Raw genomic sequence first — 19,243 nt, 5'->3', positions numbered from 1 at the left:
GGGGCTGGAGGAGATTACAGAGATAGGGAGGGCGGTGAAACTGGAGGAGATTACAGAGATAGGGAGGGTGGTGAAACTGGAGGAGATTACAGAGATAGGGTGGGTGGTGAGACTGGAGGAGATTAAAGAGATAGGGAGGGTTTTAGGCTGGAGAAGATTACAGAGAGAGGGAGGGTGGTGAGGCTGGAGGAGATTACAGAGATAGGGAGGGGTTTAGGCTGGAGGAGATTACAGAGATAGGGAGGGCGGTGAGACTGGAGGAGATTACAGAGATAGGGAGGGTGGTGAGGCTGGAGGAGATTACAGAGATAGGGAGGGTGGTGAGGCTGACGGAGATTACAGAGATAGGGAGGGTGGTGAGACTGGAGGAGATTACAGAGATAGGGAGGGAGGTGAGGCTGGAGGAGATTACAGAGATAGTGAGGGTGGTGAGGCTGGAGGAGGTTCCAGAGATAAGGAGGGTGGTGAGGCTGGAGGAGATTACAGAGATAGGGAGGGTTTTAGGTTGGAGGAGATTACAGAGATAGGGAAGGCGGTGAGACTGGAGGATATTACAGACATAGGGAGGGTGGTGAGGCTGGAGGAGATTACTGAGATAGGGAGGGTTTTAGGGTGGAGGAGATTACAGAGATAGGGAGGGCGGTGAGGCTGGAGGAGATTACAGAGATAGTGAGGGAGGTGAGGCTGGAGGAGATTACAGAGATAGTGAGGGAGGTGAGGCTGGAGGAGATTACAGAGATAGGGAAGGTTTTAGGGTGGAGGAGATTACAGAGATGGGGAGGGTGGTGAAACTGGAGGAGATTACAGAGATAGGGAGGGCGGTGAGGCTGGAGGAGATTACAGAGATAGTGAGGGAGGTGAGGCTGGAGGAGATTACAGAGATAGTGAGGGAGGTGAGGCTGGAGGAGATTACAGAGATAGGGAAGGTTTTAGGGTGGAGGAGATTACAGAGGTAGGGAGGGCGATGAGGCTGGAGGAGATTACAGAGATAGGGAGGGTGGTGAAACTGGAGGAGATTACAGAGATAGGGAGGGTGGTGAGGCTGGAGGAGATTACAGAGAGAGGGAGAATGATGGGGCTGGAGGAGATTACAGAGATAGGGAGGGCGGTGAAACTGGAGGAGATTACAGAGATAGGGAGGGTGGTGAAACTGGAGGAGATTACAGAGATAGGGTGGGTGGTGAGACTGGAGGAGATTAAAGAGATAGGGAGGGTTTTAGGCTGGAGAAGATTACAGAGAGAGGGAGGGTGGTGAGGCTGGAGGAGATTACAGAGATAGGGAGGGGTTTAGGCTGGAGGAGATTACAGAGATAGGTAGGGCGGTGAGACTGGAGGAGATTACAGAGATAGGGAGGGTGGTGAGGCTGGAGGAGATTACAGAGATAGGGAGGGTGGTGAGGTTGACGGAGATTACAGAGATAGGGAGGGAGGTGAGGCTGGAGGAGATTACAGAGATAGTGAGGGTGGTGAGGCTGGAGGAGGTTCCAGAGATAAGGAGGGTGGTGAGGCTGGAGGAGATTACAGAGATAGGGAGGGTTTTAGGTTGGAGGAGATTACAGAGATAGGGAAGGCGGTGAGACTGGAGGATATTACAGACATAGGGAGGGTGGTGAGGCTGGAGGAGATTACTGAGATAGGGAGGGTTTTAGGGTGGAGGAGATTACAGAGATAGGGAGGGTGGTGAGGCTGGAGGAGATTACAGAGATAGGGAGGGCGGTGAGGCTGGAAGAGATTACAGAGATAGGGAGGGTGGTGAGTCTGTAGGAGATTACAGAGATAGGGAGGGGTTTAGGCTGGAGGAGATTACAGTGATAGGGAGGGGTTTAGGCTGGAGGAGATTACAGAGATAGGGAGGGTTTTAGTCTGGAGGAGATTACAGCGATAGGGAGGGTGGTGAGGCTGGAGGAGATTACTGAGATAGGGAGGATGGTGAGACTGGAGGAGATTACAGAGATAGGGTGGGTTTTAGGCTGGAGGAGATTACAGAGATAGGGAGGGTGGTGAGGCTGGAGGAGATTACAGATAGGGAGGGTGGTGAGGTTGGAGGAGATTACAGAGATAGGGAGGGTGGTGAGTATGGAGGAGATTACAGAGATAGGGAGGGTGGTGCGACTGGAGGAGATTACAGAGATAGGGAGGGTGGTGAGGCTGGAGGAGATTACAGAGATAGGGAGGGTGGTGAGGCTGGAGGAGATTACAGAGATAGGGAGGATGGTAAGGCTGGAGGAGATTAAAGAGATAGTGAGGGTGGTGAGGCTGGATGAGGTTCCAGAGATAAGGAGGGTGGTGAGGCTGGAGGAGATTACAGAGATAGGGAGGGTTTTAGGTTGGAGGAGATTACAGAGATAGGGATGGCGGTGAGACTGGAGGAGATTACAGACATAGGGAGGGTGGTGAGGCTCGAGGAGATTACTGAGATAGGGAGGGTTTTAGGGTGGAGGAGATTACAGAGATAGGGAGGGTGGTGAGGCTGGAGGAGATTACAGAGATAGGGAGGGTGGTGAGGCTGGAGGAGATTACAGAGATAGGGAGGGTGGTGAATCTGGAGGAGATTACAGAGATAGGGAAGGCGGTGAGACTGGAGGAGATTACAGAGATAGGGAGGGGTTTAGGCTGGAGGAGATTACAGAGATAGGGAGGGTTTTAGTCTGGAAGAGATTACAGAGATAGGGAGGGTGGTGAGGCTGGAGGAGATTACTGAGATAGGGAGGGTGGTGAGACTGGAGGAGATTACAGAGATAGGGAGGGTGGTGAGGCTGGAGGAGATTACAGATAGGGAGGGTGGTGAGGTTGGAGGAGATTACAGAGATAGGGATGGTGGTGAGTATGGAGGAGATTACAGAGATAGGGAGGGTGGTGCGTCTGGAGGAGATTACAGAGATAGGGAGGGTGGTGAGGCTGGAGGAGATTACAGAGATAGGGAGGGTGGTGAGGCTGGAGGAGATTACAGAGATAGGGAGGGCTTTAGGCTGGAGGCGATTACAGAGATAGGGAGGGGTTTAGGATGGAGGAGATTACAGAGATAGGGAGGGTGGTGAGGCTGGAGGAGATTACAGAGATAGGGAGGGGTTTAGGCTGGAGGAGATTACAGAGATAGGGAGGGGTTTAGGCTGGAGGAGATTACAGAGATAGGGAGGGTGGTGAGGCTGGAGGAGATTACAGATATGGAGGGTGGTGAGGTTGGAGGAGATTACAGATAGGGAGGGTGGTGAGGTTCGAGGAGATTACAGAGATAGGGAGGGTGGTGAGTATGGAGGAGATTACAGAGATAGGGAGTGTGGTGCGTCTGGAGGAGATTACAGAGATAGGGAGGGTTGTGAGGCTGGAGGAGATTACAGAGATAGGGAGTGTGGTGCGTCTGGAGGAGATTACAGAGATAGGGAGGGTGGCGAGGCTGGAGGAGATTACAGAGATAGGGAGGGTGGTGAGGCTGGAGGAGATTACAGCGATAGGGAGGGTGGTGAGTCTGGAGGATATTACAGAGATAGGGAGGGTGGTGAGTCTGGAGGAGTTTACAGAGATAGGGAGGGTGGTGTGGCTGGAGGAGATTACAGAGATAGGGAGGGTGGTGAGGCTGGAGGAGATTACAGAGATAGGTAGGGTGGTGAGTCTGGAGGAGATTACAAAGATGGGGAGGGTGGTGAGGCTGGAGGAGTTGACAGATAGGGAGGGGTTTAGGCTGGAGGAGATTACAGAGATAGGGAGGGTGGTGAGGCTGGAGGAGTTTACAGAGATAGGGAGGCTGGTGAGACTGGAGGAGATTACATGGATAGGGAAGGTGGTGAGTCTGGAGGAGATTACAAAGATAGGGAGGGTGGTGAGGCTGGAGGTGATTACTGAAATAGGGAGGGGTTTAGGCTGGAGGAGATTACAGAGATAGGGAGGGTGGTGAGGCTGGAGGAGATTACAGAGATAGGGAGGGTGGTGAGACTGGAGGGGATTACAGAGATAGGGAGGGTGGTGAGTCTGGAGGAGATTACAGAGATAGGGAGGATGGTGAGACTGGAGGAGATTACAGGGATAGGGAGGGTGGTGAGTCTGGAGGAGATTACAGAGATAGGGAGGGTGGTGAGGCTGGAGGAGATGACAGAGATAGGGAGGATGGTGAGACTGGAGGGGATTACAGAGATAGGGAGTGTGGTGAGTCTGGAGGATATTACAGAGATAGGGAGGATGGTGAGACTGGAGGAGATTACAGGGATAGGGAGGGTGGTGAGTCTGGAGGAGATTACAGAGATAGGGAGGATGGTGAGACTGGAGGAGATTACAGGGATAGGGAGGGTGGTGAGGCTGGAGGAGATTACAGAGATAGGGAGGGGTTTAGGCTGGAGGAGATTACAGAGATAGGGAGGATGGTGAGACTGGAGGAGATTACAGGGATAGGGAGGGTGGTGAGGCTGGAGGAGATTACAGAGATAGGGAGGGGTTTAGGCTGGAGGAGATTACAGAGATAGGGAGGGTAGTGAGACTGGAGGAGATTACAGGGATAGGGAGGGTGGTGAGGCGGGAGGAGATTACAGAGATAAGGAGGGTGGTGAGACTGGAGGAGATTACAGAGATAGGGAGGGCGGTGAGTCTGGAGGAGGTTACAGAGATAGGGAGGGTGGTGAGGCTGGAGGAGATTACAGAGATAGGGAGGGCGGTGAGGCTGGAGGAGATTACAGAGATAGGGAGGGCGGTGAGGCTGGAGGAGATTACAGGGATAGGGAGGGCGGTGAGGCTGGAGGAGATTACAGGGATAGGGAGGGTGGCGAGGCTGGAGGAGATTACAGAGATAGGGAGGGTGGTGAGGCTGGAGGAGATTACAGCGATAGGGAGGGTGGTGAGTCTGGAGGATATTACAGAGATAGGGAGGGTGGTGAGTCTGGAGGAGTTTACAGAGATAGGGAGGGTGGTGTGGCTGGAGGAGATTACAGAGATAGGGAGGGTGGTGAGGCTGGAGGAGATTACAGAGATAGGTAGGGTGGTGAGTCTGGAGGAGATTACAAAGATGGGGAGGGTGGTGAGGCTGGAGGAGTTGACAGATAGGGAGGGGTTTAGGCTGGAGGAGATTACAGAGATAGGGAGGGTGGTGAGGCTGGAGGAGTTTACAGAGATAGGGAGGCTGGTGAGACTGGAGGAGATTACATGGATAGGGAAGGTGGTGAGTCTGGAGGAGATTACAAAGATAGGGAGGGTGGTGAGGCTGGAGGTGATTACTGAAATAGGGAGGGGTTTAGGCTGGAGGAGATTACAGAGATAGGGAGGGTGGTGAGGCTGGAGGAGATTACAGAGATAGGGAGGGTGGTGAGACTGGAGGGGATTACAGAGATAGGGAGGGTGGTGAGTCTGGAGGAGATTACAGAGATAGGGAGGATGGTGAGACTGGAGGAGATTACAGGGATAGGGAGGGTGGTGAGTCTGGAGGAGATTACAGAGATAGGGAGGGTGGTGAGGCTGGAGGAGATGACAGAGATAGGGAGGATGGTGAGACTGGAGGGGATTACAGAGATAGGGAGTGTGGTGAGTCTGGAGGAGATTACAGAGATAGGGAGGATGGTGAGACTGGAGGAGATTACAGGGATAGGGAGGGTGGTGAGTCTGGAGGAGATTACAGAGATAGGGAGGATGGTGAGACTGGAGGAGATTACAGGGATAGGGAGGGTGGTGAGGCTGGAGGAGATTACAGAGATAGGGAGGGGTTTAGGCTGGAGGAGATTACAGAGATAGGGAGGATGGTGAGACTGGAGGAGATTACAGGGATAGGGAGGGTGGTGAGGCTGGAGGAGATTACAGAGATAGGGAGGGGTTTAGGCTGGAGGAGATTACAGAGATAGGGAGGGTAGTGAGACTGGAGGAGATTACAGGGATAGGGAGGGTGGTGAGGCGGGAGGAGATTACAGAGATAAGGAGGGTGGTGAGACTGGAGGAGATTACAGAGATAGGGAGGGCGGTGAGTCTGGAGGAGGTTACAGAGATAGGGAGGGTGGTGCGGCTGGAGGAGATTACAGAGATAGGGAGGGCGGTGAGGCTGGAGGAGATTACAGAGATAGGGAGGGCGGTGAGGCTGGAGGAGATTACAGGGATAGGGAGGGCGGTGAGGCTGGAGGAGATTACAGGGATAGGGAGGGTGGTGAGGCTGGAGGAGATTACAGAGATAGGGAGGGTGGTGAGGCTGGAGGAGATTACAGAGATTGGGAGGGTGGTGAGACTGGAGGAGATTACAGAGATAGGGAGGGTTTTAGGCTGGAGGAGATTACAGAGATAGGGAGTGGTTTAGGCTGGAGGAGATTACTGCGATAGGGAGGGTGGTGCGTCTGGAGGAGATTACAGAGATAGGGAGGGTTTTAGGCTGGAGGAGATTACAGCGATAGGGAGGGGTTTAGGCTGGAGGAGATTACAGAGATAGGGAGGATGGTGAGACTGGAGGAGATTACAGCGATAGGGAGGGTGGTGAGTCTGGAGGAGATGACAGAGATAGGGAGGATGGTGAGACTGGAGGAGATTACAGGGATAGGGAGGATGGTGAGACTGGAGGAGATTACAGAGATAGGGAGGGGTTTAGGCTGGAGGAGATTACAGCGATAGGGAGGGTGGTGAGTCTGGAGGAGATTACAGAGATAGGGAGGATGGTGAGACTGGAGGAGATTACAGGGATAGGGAGGGCGGTGAGGCTGGAGGAGATTACAGAGATAGGGAGGGGTTTAGGATGGAGGAGATTACAGCGATAGGGAGGGTGGTGCGTCTGGAGGAGATTACAGGGATAGGGAGGGTGGTGAGGCTGGAGGAGATTACAGAGATAGGGAGGGGTTTAGGCTGGAGGAGATTACAGAGATAGGGAGGGTGGTGAGACTGGAGGAGATTACAGAGATAGGGAGGGTGGTGAGGCTGGAGGAGATTACAGAGATAGGGAGGGTGGTGAGGCTGGAGGAGATTACAGAGATAGGGAGGGTGGTGAGACTGGAGGAGATTACAGAGATAGGGAGGGGTTTAGGCTGGAGGACGGGGGAACGTGGGCATTGAGGAATTTGAAAACAACAATGAGAATCTTTAAGTCAACATGTTCCTGTCAGTTCGGAGGAAGGGGTCTATCCAACTTTTTAACTGATGTTTCTTATTTCCGAAACTGATGGACTCACTGCGTATTTCCAAGAATTTTCTGTTTTCATTTCAGATTTCTCACATTTTGATGTTTCGAAACATTTGTTTTGGTGGCTATTTTGTATTTATTTCCCTCAGAAAAGCCTTCACTTCTGCCCAACATATTGCCAGTAATCTTCACTATTGGCAGTGCCAATTCATATCTGACCGTTTTGTTCTCGCTCGCGGTTATCATTGCCACCCTGTTAGTTTCCCTCTCATTATTTTGCCTGGGAAACTGGTCGCTGAGAGTCATCTTTCACAGTATAAATCTGCAGAGAAACACAGTGAGGGATTAGATTCTAATCTCCTCTGGAGCACAGTGTTTTGTCGAAGCGGTTGTGATGCCTCCCTTCTGGACTGTTATAACCTGCCTGCTTACCATTGGCTGGGGACTAATGACAGTCCCACAATCCTGTGGGAGTATGAGCTTCCCCAATGAGGGGCGCGGAGAAACCATCAGTAAACTCCAAGTATAAATAAAGCTGGCCAGTTTGGAACCAGCAGGAAGGAGTGTGCAGCAAGGGAAGTTGCTGCTGCTGTTATACATGTTATTGTAAATAAATGTTATTACTTTGTATCCTTAAAACTCGTGCTGGGTTCTTCGTGGCCCTCACAAAACTGACGACGAGGGTTAAAGTGAATAGCTGTCTACACTGCTGAAGCCACCTCCCTGGATTTTTGTTGGATACAGGTTGGAAGTTGTTTTCTTTTCCCATGCCTCTGTACGGACGTTTGGATGTTTTTGATGCTGCGCTGGAAAGCTGGAACCAGTACGCACAACGGATGCGTTACTATTCCCGGGCAAACAATATCACCGAAAACGAGCGCCAGGTGTTCATATTGCTCACAGCCTGCGGCCCGCATACGTTTGGGGTGATTAGGAGCCTTACGTACCCAGCTGCGACGGACACCAAAACGTTTGATGAACTTGTGAATATAGTGGGGCAACATTTTAACCCAACCCCGTCCACGATAGTCCAGCGTTACCGGTTTAATACCGCTGAGAGGACCCCTGGAGAATCCCTTGCTGATTTTCTATCCAGGCTACGCAGGATTGCGAAGTACTGTGACTATGGTGAGACCTTGTCAGAAATGTTACGCGACCGTTTGGTTTGCGGTATTAACAATGAGGCCAACCAGAGAAAGTTGTTAGCTGAGCCAACATTGACTTTTCAACAGGCCATTCAAATAGTATTGTCCCGAGAGAGCGCAGAACGAGGAGTGCAGGAGCTACAGGGAATGGAAGTGCATGCCTTGGGGCGCAACCACTTCCATCCGAAAACGTCCCCCCGCACTCCTGCGGTACCTTGGGCGAGGCAACGTCCGGACCGACGCCAGTGGCCGTCGGACATTCCTCCCCGAAGGGAGCCTTCTCCAGAACCAATGGGTGAGAGCCATGTCCGTGTCAGACTTGTAGGCGCCGACCCCGTCGCGGACGGCGGTCCTGGGGACGCCAGAGGCGCCGTCGTTCCGACCGAAACTAGGACCAGCCCAGGGGTTGTACCTTCCATGTGGATGAACCTGCGGCGACTACTCCTGAGGACGTGGAGACGGAGGACGACTGCCTGCAGCTGCATTGTGTGGCAGCTCCCCGTGTGGCCCCATTAAGGTGACAGTACGGGTCAATAGTCACCCGCTTGAGATGGAGTTGGACACTGGCGCAGCGGTCTCCGTGATCGCCCAGAGGACATTCGACCGCATTAAGCAGGGTATACAGACCCTTACATTAACCGACTCACAGGCCAGGTTGGCCACCTACACGGGGGAACCACTGGACATTGCAGGAACTACAATGACCCCTGTTGTTTATGGATGCCAGGAGGGGCGTTTCCCAATTATCGTGGTGCGCGGCCATGGGCCCAGCCTGTTGGGTTGGGACTGGTTGCGCCATTTGCGGTTGCAATGGCAGCACATCCTCCAAACAGTTTCTGAAGGGTTGACTGAGGTGCTAGGACGATACCCAGATGTATTCCAGCCTGATTTGGGGAAAATAGAAGGGGCCGTAGCCCGTAACCAAGTCGAACCAGGAGCCACGCCGCGCTATTTCCGAGTGCGCCCGATACCTTACGCCTTGCTCGAGGTGGTAGAAGGGGAGCTCACTCGTTTGGAGAGTTTGGGTATTATCAGGCCCGTCCGTTTTGCTGACTGGGCAGCACCAATTGTACCTGTAATGAAGCCAGATGCCACAGTTCGCTTGCGTGGCGACTATAAACTTACAGTGAATACAGTTTCCCGACTCGACCGATATCCAATGCCTCGCATAGAGGATCTCTACGCGAAGCTTTAAGGTGGACCCTCGTTCACAAAATTAGATATGAGTCACGCCTACCTGCAGTTGGAGCTGGACCATGCCTCCCGACCATATGTAACGATTAATACACCCCAGGGCCTGTATGAATATACACGGTTGCCCTTTGGAGTATTCTCTGCCTGCGCTATTTTTCAACGTGTTATGGAGGGCATTTTGAGAGGTGTACTACGTGTTGCTGTCTATTTTGATGACGTTTTGATTACAGGGACGTCGGAGCAGGAACATTTGGAAAATCTGGAGGCTGTCCTTAGATGCTTTTCGGAGGCTGAAGTCCATTTACGTCGCACAAAGTGCGTATTTCAGGCAAAGGAAGTAGTCTACCTAGGTTATCGGGTGGACCGCGAAGGTTTGCACCCCGTCGCAGAGAAGGTGTGCGCGATTCAACAGGCCCCCGCCCCGACTGACACTTCGCATCTTCATTATTTTCTTGGTCTTGTAAACTATTACGGGAAGGTCCTCCCCAATCTGGCAACTACGCTGGCCCCGTTGCACCTTCTGCTAAAGAAAAATCACACCTGGGTTTGGGGTCAGCCGCAAGAAACCGCTTTCCGGCGGGTAAAGCAACAATTGTCGTTGTCTGGGTTACTAACCCACTATGATCCTGGAAAGCCTTTGCTCGTCACATGTGATGCATCCGTATGGTATTGGGGCCGTCCTGTCCCACAAATGGAGAACGGGACCGAGCGACCGATAGCTTTCGCCTCCCGCACATTGACTGCAGCGGAGAATAAGTACGCGCAGATGGAGAAGGATGCCTGGCAGTGGTTTTTGCGGTGAAACGCTTCCACCAGTACGTGTATGGCCGCCATTTCACTATTGTGACTGATCATAAGACTCTGCTGGGACTTTTCAGAGAGGATAAGCCAATACTGCCCATTGCTTCCGCACGAATCCAGCGCTGGGCTTTGTTGCTTGCTGCATACGAGTATTCTCTGGAGCACAAAACAGGAACGCAGATAGCAAATGCCAACGCACTGAGCCGATTGCCTTTATCGACCGGCCCCATGTCGACCCCCACGACCGGTGAGGTGGTTGCAACCCTAAACTTTATGGACACCTTGCCTGTCACGACATCACAGATCCGTGAGTGGACCCAGACGGAGCCAGTCCTGTCAAAGGTTCGGCACATTGTCCTGTATGGTGGGCAGCATAGACAGCTCCCAGGCGAGTTGCGGGCATTTTCCTCCAAGCTGTCAGAACTCAGCGTGGAAGACGGCATCCTCTTGTGGGGGACGCGTGTGATTGTCCCGGAAAAAGGCCAGGAGCTGATACTAAGAGACTTGCACAATGGGCATCGAGGTGTAACCAAAATGAAAATGTTGGCCCGGAGTTATGTCTGGTGGCCAGGCCTCGACACTGACATTGAGAAGGTGGCCCAAAACTGCTCCATTTGCCAGGAGCATCAGAAGCTTCCGCCGGCCGCGCCCCTACATCACTGGGAATGGCCAGGGCGGCCTTGGGCACGCTTGCATGCAGATTTCGCAGGTGACTGGGGTAGCTCCCGCAGAACTCCTAATGGGCCGGAGACTTCGCACCCGCCTTAGTATGGTTTTCCCGGATATTGGCGCAAAAGTACGCCGCACGCAAGAACGGCAGGGACAGGGATTTTCTCGGCATCGGCCGATTCGGCAGTTTGCGCCCGGTGACCCAGTGTTCGTTCGGAATTTTGCTGGTGGTGCCCAGTGTGTTCCTGGCGTAATCTTTCGCCAAACGGGCCCTATAGCTTACCAGGTGCAAGCCCAGGGTTGTCTCCAGTGCAAACATGTAGACCACGTTCGGTCCAGAAGACTATCCCCTCCAAAGATTCCCCGCCCCCGGAGCTCATTTCTACAGCCGCAGAGACCAGAGACAAGAAAAGGTAGTCCTCACAATCTTCCATTGGTGTCTCACTCAAAGCCTGCGCAGGTCGTTACAGAACCGAATGGCGATAGAGACGCTGACATGACGGAGACAGCAGACTCTGACTCCGAGATGGAGACACAGGACGCATCAGAGGGGGAATCCTGTTATTGTAAATAAATGTTATTACTTTGTATCCTTAAAACTCGTGCTGGATTCTTCGTGGCCCTCACAAAATGGACCATGGAAGGATATCTGTGTTGTTGTGGACGATAGGGATTGTTCTCCGCTGGAGAATCTCTTTTTGCTCCATTACCACACTCTGTTCTTCATTATCTTCAAACAAATGGCCACGTTCCTTTGCATGGTTCTGTTCATGCAATCCTACTTGTCATAGGTGTTGGATTTGGATCTTTGTTATAGTGTGGCTGTGCTGGTGTCAGTGGCTCTCAATGTCCTGGTCTCTCCCACCCAGTGGTAACATTAACATTCTTGGAGTAGCTAAACCTGCAGCTAGATCTTCATAGCTGCTGGCCGTGATATATTTATTTCCATTGACCTAATTGCCAAGATAGAATTATGAAATCCCTCCAGTGCAGAAGGAGGCCCATCGAGTCTGCACCGACCCTCTGAAAGAGCATCCTACCTCGGCCCATGCTCCCACTCTATCCCCATAACCTAGTAACCCCACCTAACCTTTTGGACACTAAGGGGGAATTTAGCATGGCCAAACCGCCTAACCTGCACATCTTTGGGCTGCGGGAGGAAACCGGAGCACCCGGAGGAAACCCAGGTAGACACGGGGAGAAAGTGCAAACTGCACACAGACAGTGACCCGAGGCTGGAGTTGAACCCTGGGCTCTGGTGCTGTGAGGCGGCAGTGCTAACTACTATGCCACCGTACTCCTTTTCCTTTTGTACCTCAATCAGAAATTCCATTGTTTACCTTGGTGCTGTGTGGGATTCACTTCTGGGCAGGTGGAGTCACACAGCATCCAGCCCTATATCAAAAGCGCTTGGCTTAACCAGCAATCTGTTGAACAGGAACCAACTGGAATATTTGGTGTAAACATATTAGTGATCTGTGAATACGGTTGATGCAACGTAACCGCATAAACATCTAAATATCTGACCCAATGGCTGTGTTATAACCTGCCTACTGACGATTGGCTGGGGACTAATGATTATCCCACAATCCTATGGGAGTATGAACTTCCCCAATGAGGGGGGCGGAGAAACTCCTAGTATAAATAAGCTGGCCAGTCCAGGAACCAAGAGGAAGGAGAAGGTAGCAAGGGAAGTTACTGCTACTACTATGTATATATTGTTATAGTAAATAAACGTTATTATTTTGTATCCTTAAAACTCGTGCTGGATTCTTCGGGGCCCTTACAAAAGGCTGGGATTTCCCCACTGCAAAATCAAGGCTGACATTCCAATGCAGCACCGAGGGAGAGCTGCATTGTCGGAAGTGCCGTCTTATAAATGGGGCATTAAAAGTAAGGTCCCTTCTGTCTATTCAGATGGATGCGAAATATCCCATGCCAGTCTTCTGCAAGGATCAGGGGATTTACCCCTGGGGTCCTGGCCAATAGGTATCCCTCAGTTAGTCCCCAAAACAGATTATCTGATCATTATTGCATTCCCGTCTGTGGGAGCTTGCACAAATTGGCTGCGTGTTCCCAGCCTTACAACAGTGACTACAAGGGGTTGCTATTTCGGAATGGCGACTTGGATTCTCAAGTCACCACATGCCGTGTGTTAAGCTCAAGGAAAACATAGTCTGCTGATAAAGATCTGACTGAACAATCTTCCAAATCCTTTCTGTTCTTCTCCCAAAAGGCCACCCAATTGCAGAGAGGCAATTCAGCCTTAAATTGGCTGCTCACATCTGTTGGGGCTGCTGATTGCCTGTTGCCTGTTACCCTCGCTATTGCAGCAAATTAATTAAACAGACATTTCTAGTCAGTCACACGCCCATACACACGACGCCAGCACAATGCTACCTTGTTACCCAGTATTAAGTACCCCCCCCAAGAATTCCACCTGTTCCTGCAGTAATACATCACAATGTTCCTGTAACGTGCTGTGCAGGTTAATGCAGGTGTGCATTTAAAGCAATTCCCACAATGTCATCAACACAAAATGACAGGATGGGATCATTGCTGAATGTTTGTCTTCTTCAGCCCAATCACAGCTTATCACAAAAGCTTCCCGGTTGGTAAATATCAATACAGCAGTCACAGTAATATCCCATTATTGTTAGTCATAATTCAATACTCAGGGTTTGTGTTTTTAAAAGCAATAATGATCAACCCCTGTCGTGTCAGCCCCTGTGTGCTCATTGGTTGTCGGCAGATTTTAAGTACCTCCGCTTGCAGTCGGGGCATGTTATTGAAACAGAAAACAAAATGATCACGAGAAAGGTTAAAAAAAATTGTCCTATCTAGATCATTGTATAATGGCCAACGTAAATCCAAAACCATTGATTATTGTAGTGCTGTAAATGGGTCTGGCACATACAGGGTTAATGTGGGACAGAGTACCTTACAGCCCACACAGTGAAGTAAATCGGCACATGACCCAGACCACGGGTCAGTGTGGTATTGAGCAGAGACATGTCAAGATCTAGAAATGATGATAGCTCCGAGCCTGTGCCCTTTACAGTGTATACGTATATAGTCGCATGTAGTCAATCAAGACTTGCTGTTGACATTCAGAAGACTATGAAGAGTTCTTTAATAGACACATTCTGTAGTCAAGACCATCCCAACAATTATCGTATTACCTTCAACATAAAGAGGGTTAATTATCCTGCTGGGATGATGTAGTCAAGTTTCAGTACGATGTATATGTGGATTTTCCATAAATAGGTCCAGGCAGCGGGCGACTGAAGGGGTCATCCAACCTGACTGTCTGCCCCTCTTCCGCGGCAAGGTGTCCCTGGAAAGGAAGCATGCGGTGTCCACGGCACACTCGGGGCCTCCCGTGCTCGGTGGGCACCGCAGGGGTCGGACTGCTTTATCGAACCCCGATTTTCACACCTTTGTTTGATGGTTTTTAAATTTCTGTTCCCTCTTTACTCCTTTTGGGCTGTGCTCCGTTTGTTCTTTGGGAGCAGTCCCTATTAATTTGTCCACCAGTTAATTTGTGTTCTATTTCGTTGATTGGGCCATATAAAAGGTATACGTGGAGTCTTCTCACCAGAGTGAAAATTGGACGATTGAGGAACAAGAGGCCTAGCCCCGTTTACGCATCTCCCCTGTGCTCGCCCACCTACATTGGCAACATCTTAATTTGAAAATTCTCACCCTTGTTTGCACATCCCTCCATAGCCTCGCCATGACCAGGCTTTGGTCATCTGAACTAACATCTCCTTACATGCCTCAAAGTCGTCTTTTGTCTATAACGTGCTTGTAAAGCACCTTGAGACATTTGTATTCCAGCACCAAATAAATAGAAGTTGTTTTTGCTGTCAGTATTGTAGTCAGCCTTCAGTTTGGTCTAACTTCATTATGATGCACTGGAACAATGTCAGGATGATAGCAAGATCCGGCAGTGCTGAGTTGAATATTAAATATGGTTTCAATTTGCTGAACAGCCGGCCAAGATATTTGGCCATTCCCACCGGTGGGATCCTCCAGTCCCGCTGACGCGACCACCTCGCCAGCGGCGGAGGGTGCGAACAACAGGAAAACCCATTGAGAGCGGCGGCGGCTCCAGAAGATCCCACCACTGGACAATGCCGTCACAAAACACTCCGCGGGGGATCGGACGGGGGTAAATCCCACCGTGTCTATCGAATTACCAAACTTTTCTAGAAGTCTTGCTTTCCTTTGAATGCTTAACCATTAATGATAGATCTGTAAAATCTGTAAAGATTTAATCACCTGCTATTGCTCGCATTCCAAGCATTGTCTGGCATCTTTGAATTTGTCTATATATATGTTTCTGGAACATACCTCTTCATTCACCCGAGGAAGGAGCAGCGCTCCGAAAGTTAGTGACATCGAAACAAACCTGTTGGACTTTAACCTGGTGTTGTAAGACTTCGTACTGTGCTCACCCCAGTCCAACGCCGGCATCTCCACATTAATGATAGAGCCTGAGAATTTTTAGAGATATCTTTCCACATAGGCAGCATGACAGGGACCCTTGTTTGTTGACGGAGCACGGTGGATCAAGGCTTGTGGAGCCAGAAAGATTCTACACGTTTTAAAGAGGTATTTCGGCTTCCTTGCACATAGGGGGCTGGATTCGGCACTGAACCCTCACCAATTACGGGACCGGTGAGGGGCTAGCAGCGGCACTGGGTAAAACCCCCGGCTCCCCCGCCAAAATCGGCCGGAGAATGGCGGTTGTGCAGTACAACATCCACGTGAAGCTGTGGATGCCACTCTCCAGCCTATATTCCAGATTTACAAGCGGTATTCCGTAGTGAGTAACACTCACCCTGCATCCCAGTGTTTCTCTCGGCAATCCCCAGCTCTGAGTACCGACATGTGACTGTAGGGGTTAGACTTCTGCTCAAGAGTCGCAAGTTCTGACGCTGATATTGGGTTCGGTGCTCACATTTCCAAACCCAATCTAAACATCATGACTCAACTATTCTCTCGGGGAAACAGCAATTCTGAGAGGAATTTTAAAATATATATTCACAAACATGCATTTCTCCCCGTAAAGAAATGTCCCCCTTCTTGCAGGACTGCCTTTCCACCTGCCAAACGCTGTTTTTCTCTCTGTCACACCCGTAAACCGGGACTGTATTCCCACAAAACCAGGCAGCACAGAAGGGAAACACCTGGATTTTATTTAAACTTAGATTCATTTGATTAAAGTTTCTTTCCTCTGGTGGCTTTCAGGTGCGCTGACTTTAGGCCTTCTCGCCTGGAGTCTCCAAATGAAAAGAATTGATAAGCCACAACGGTGCAGCGCTCGTTTGTCAATTGTTATTGGGTGTTGGATACTTTTCAGTAGATCTTAATGAAGTCTTCTTCACCTTAAGTAGCTTAACTATAGGTACGTGTTAACAACATGAACTGCTTACATATATATAGTATTACCATCACTGAATCTCTCACTATCAACATCCTGGGGGTTACCATTGACTAGAAACTGAACTGGCTCACCTCCTGACTCCCCAAAGCTTGTCCACCACCTACAAGATGAAAGTTAGGAGTGTGATGGGATACTCTCCACTTTTCTGGATGAGTGCATCTCCAACAACACTCAAGCTCAACATCATCTAAGACAAAGACTGGCTGTCTCACAGCGCCAGGCTCCCGGGTTCAATTCCGGCCTTGGGTGACTGTGTGGAGTTTGCACTTTTCCCTGTGTCTGCGTGACTTTCCTCCGGGTGCTCCGGTTTCCTCCCAGTCCATAGATGTGCAGGTTAGGTAGATTGGCCATGCTAAATTGCCCCTTAGTGTCCAAAGGTTCGGTGGGGTTACGGGGATAGGGCAGGGGAGTGGGCCCGGTGGGGTGCTCTTTCGGAGGGTTGGTGGAGTCAATGGGCCGAATGGCCTACTACCGCACTGTAGGGTTTTTATGATTTTACGATTCTGTTTTCAAAGCAGCCTGCTTGATTTACAGTTCATCACAACCTTCTCGAGGGGGGTTAGGGTTGGGCAACAAATACTGGCCTAGCCTGTGATGTCCACATCCCATCAATGAATTTTTTTTAAAGTAAAGTGCCCAAGCTATGAGCTATCCCCATGCTTGCTTGAGCACATGTCTCAGTCCAACACCAGACTGATCCCTTAGTATGAGTCATGTGCTCTCTTACAACACTGTGTAGGCGTTATTGCACTCAGCCCATGTTAACCCCATATGTCCTAGACTATTACACTACATCAGCTTCAACTGAAAATATCTACTTGTTTGGGAGAGAGAATATTTTTATAGCTGAAACAAACTTGTATTTCTAAGTTTGAGGCTGCTTTTTAAAAGTACAAGTAGGTGAACATTTTAACAATCTTGTAAAGATGTTATACTATATGCAGCAGTATCTTTGAATGATCTGTTCCCCTTGCTATTTCAAAGGCTTCACATGGTGCATTATAGAATGGAGATTGTGCATTCTAGAATGGAGATAGTGCATTATACAATGGAGATAGTGGATTATAGAATGGAGATGGTGCATTATAGAATGGAGATGGTGGATTATGGAATGGAGATGGTGCATTAAAGAATGGAGATGGTGCATTATAGAATGGAGATGGTGCATTATAGAATGGAGATGGTGCATTATATAATGGAGATGGTGCATTATAGAATGGAGATGGTACATTATAGAATGGAGATGATGCATTATAGAATGGAGATTGTGCATTATAGAATGGAGATAGTGCATTATACAATGGAGATAGTGGATTATAGAATGGAGATGGTGCATTATAGAATGGAGATGGTGGATTATGGAATGGAGATGGAGCATTATTGAATGTAGGCGGTGGATTATAGAATGGAGATGGTGCATTATAGAATGGAGATGGTGGATTATGGAATGGAGATGGAGCATTATTGAATGTAGGCGGTGGATTATAGAATGGAGATGGTGCATTATAGAATCTAGATGGTGAATTATAGAATGGAGATGGTGCGTTATAGAATATAGGTGGTGCATTATAGAATGGAGATGGTGCATTATAGAATGGAATTGGTGCATAATAGAATGGAGATGGTGGGGTATAGAATGTAGATGGTGGATTATAGAATGTAGATGGTGGATTATAGAATTAGAGATGGTGCATTATAGAATGTAGATGGTGGATTATAGAATGGAGATGGTGGGGTATAGAATGGAGATGGTGCATTATAGAATGGAGATGGTGCATTATAGAATGTAGATGGTGCATTATAGAATGGAGATGGTGCATTATAGAATGGAGATGGTGGGGTATAGAATGGAGATGGTGCATTATAGAATGGAGATGGTGCATTATAGATTGGAGATGGTGCATTATAGATTGCAGATGGTGCATTATAGAATGGAGATGGTGCATTATAGCATGGAGATGGTGGATTATCGAATGGAGATGGTGGATTGTAGAATGGAGTTGGTGGACTATAGAATGGAAATGGTGGGTTATAGAATGGAGATGGTGGATTATAGAATGGAGATGGTGGATTATAGAATGGAGATGGTGGATTATAGAATGGAGATGGTGCATTATAGATTGGAGATGGTGCATTATAGAATGGAGATGGTGCATTATAGAATGGAGATGGTGCATTATAGAATGGAAATGGTGCATTATAGAATGTAGATGGTGCATTATAGAATGGAGATGGTGCATTATAGAATGGAGATGGTGGGGTATAGAATGTAGATGGGGGATTATAGAATGTAGATGGTGGATAATAGAATTAGAGATGGTGCATTATAGAATGTAGATGGTGGATTATAGAATGGAGGTGGTGCATTATTGAATGGAGAAGGCTCATTATAGAATGTAGATGGTGCATTATAGAATGGAGATGGCGCATTATGGAATGGAGATGGTGCATTATAGAATGGAGATGGTGGATTATAGAATGGAGATGCTGGATTATATAATGGAGATGGTGGATTATAGAATGTAGATGGTGCATTATAGAATGGAGATGTTGCATTATAGAATGGAGATGGTGCATTATAGAATGGAGATGGTGCATTATAGAATGTAGATGGTGGGGTATAGAATGGAGATGGTGGGTTATAGATTGGAGATGGTGGATTATAGATTGGAGATGGTGGGTTACGGAATGGAAATTGTGGAATGTAGAATGGAGATGGTGGGTTATAGAATGGAAATTGTGGAATATAGAATAGAGATCGTGGGTTATAGAATGGAGATGGTGCATTATAGAATGTAGATGGTCGATTATAGAATGGAGATGGTGCACTATAGAATATAGATAGGGATTAAAGAATGGCGATGGTGCATTATAGAATGGAGATGGTGCATTATAGAATGGAGATGGTGGATT

At 49.2% G+C, this 19,243-nt stretch overlaps 1 protein-coding gene across 6 annotated transcripts in view; it reads left to right on the top strand.

The window, feature by feature from the left end:
• Positions 1–19,243, top strand: part of garnl3 (GTPase activating Rap/RanGAP domain like 3) — a 617,196-nt gene that overhangs the window by 436,952 nt on the left and 161,001 nt on the right. The window lies entirely within an intron of this gene.

Source organism: Scyliorhinus torazame, chromosome 22 (genome assembly GCF_047496885.1).
Source record: "Scyliorhinus torazame isolate Kashiwa2021f chromosome 22, sScyTor2.1, whole genome shotgun sequence".
Lineage (NCBI taxonomy): Eukaryota > Metazoa > Chordata > Chondrichthyes > Carcharhiniformes > Scyliorhinidae > Scyliorhinus > Scyliorhinus torazame.
The sequence above is the reverse complement of the archived record's forward strand: the minus strand, read 5'-3'. Positions and strand labels throughout refer to the sequence as shown.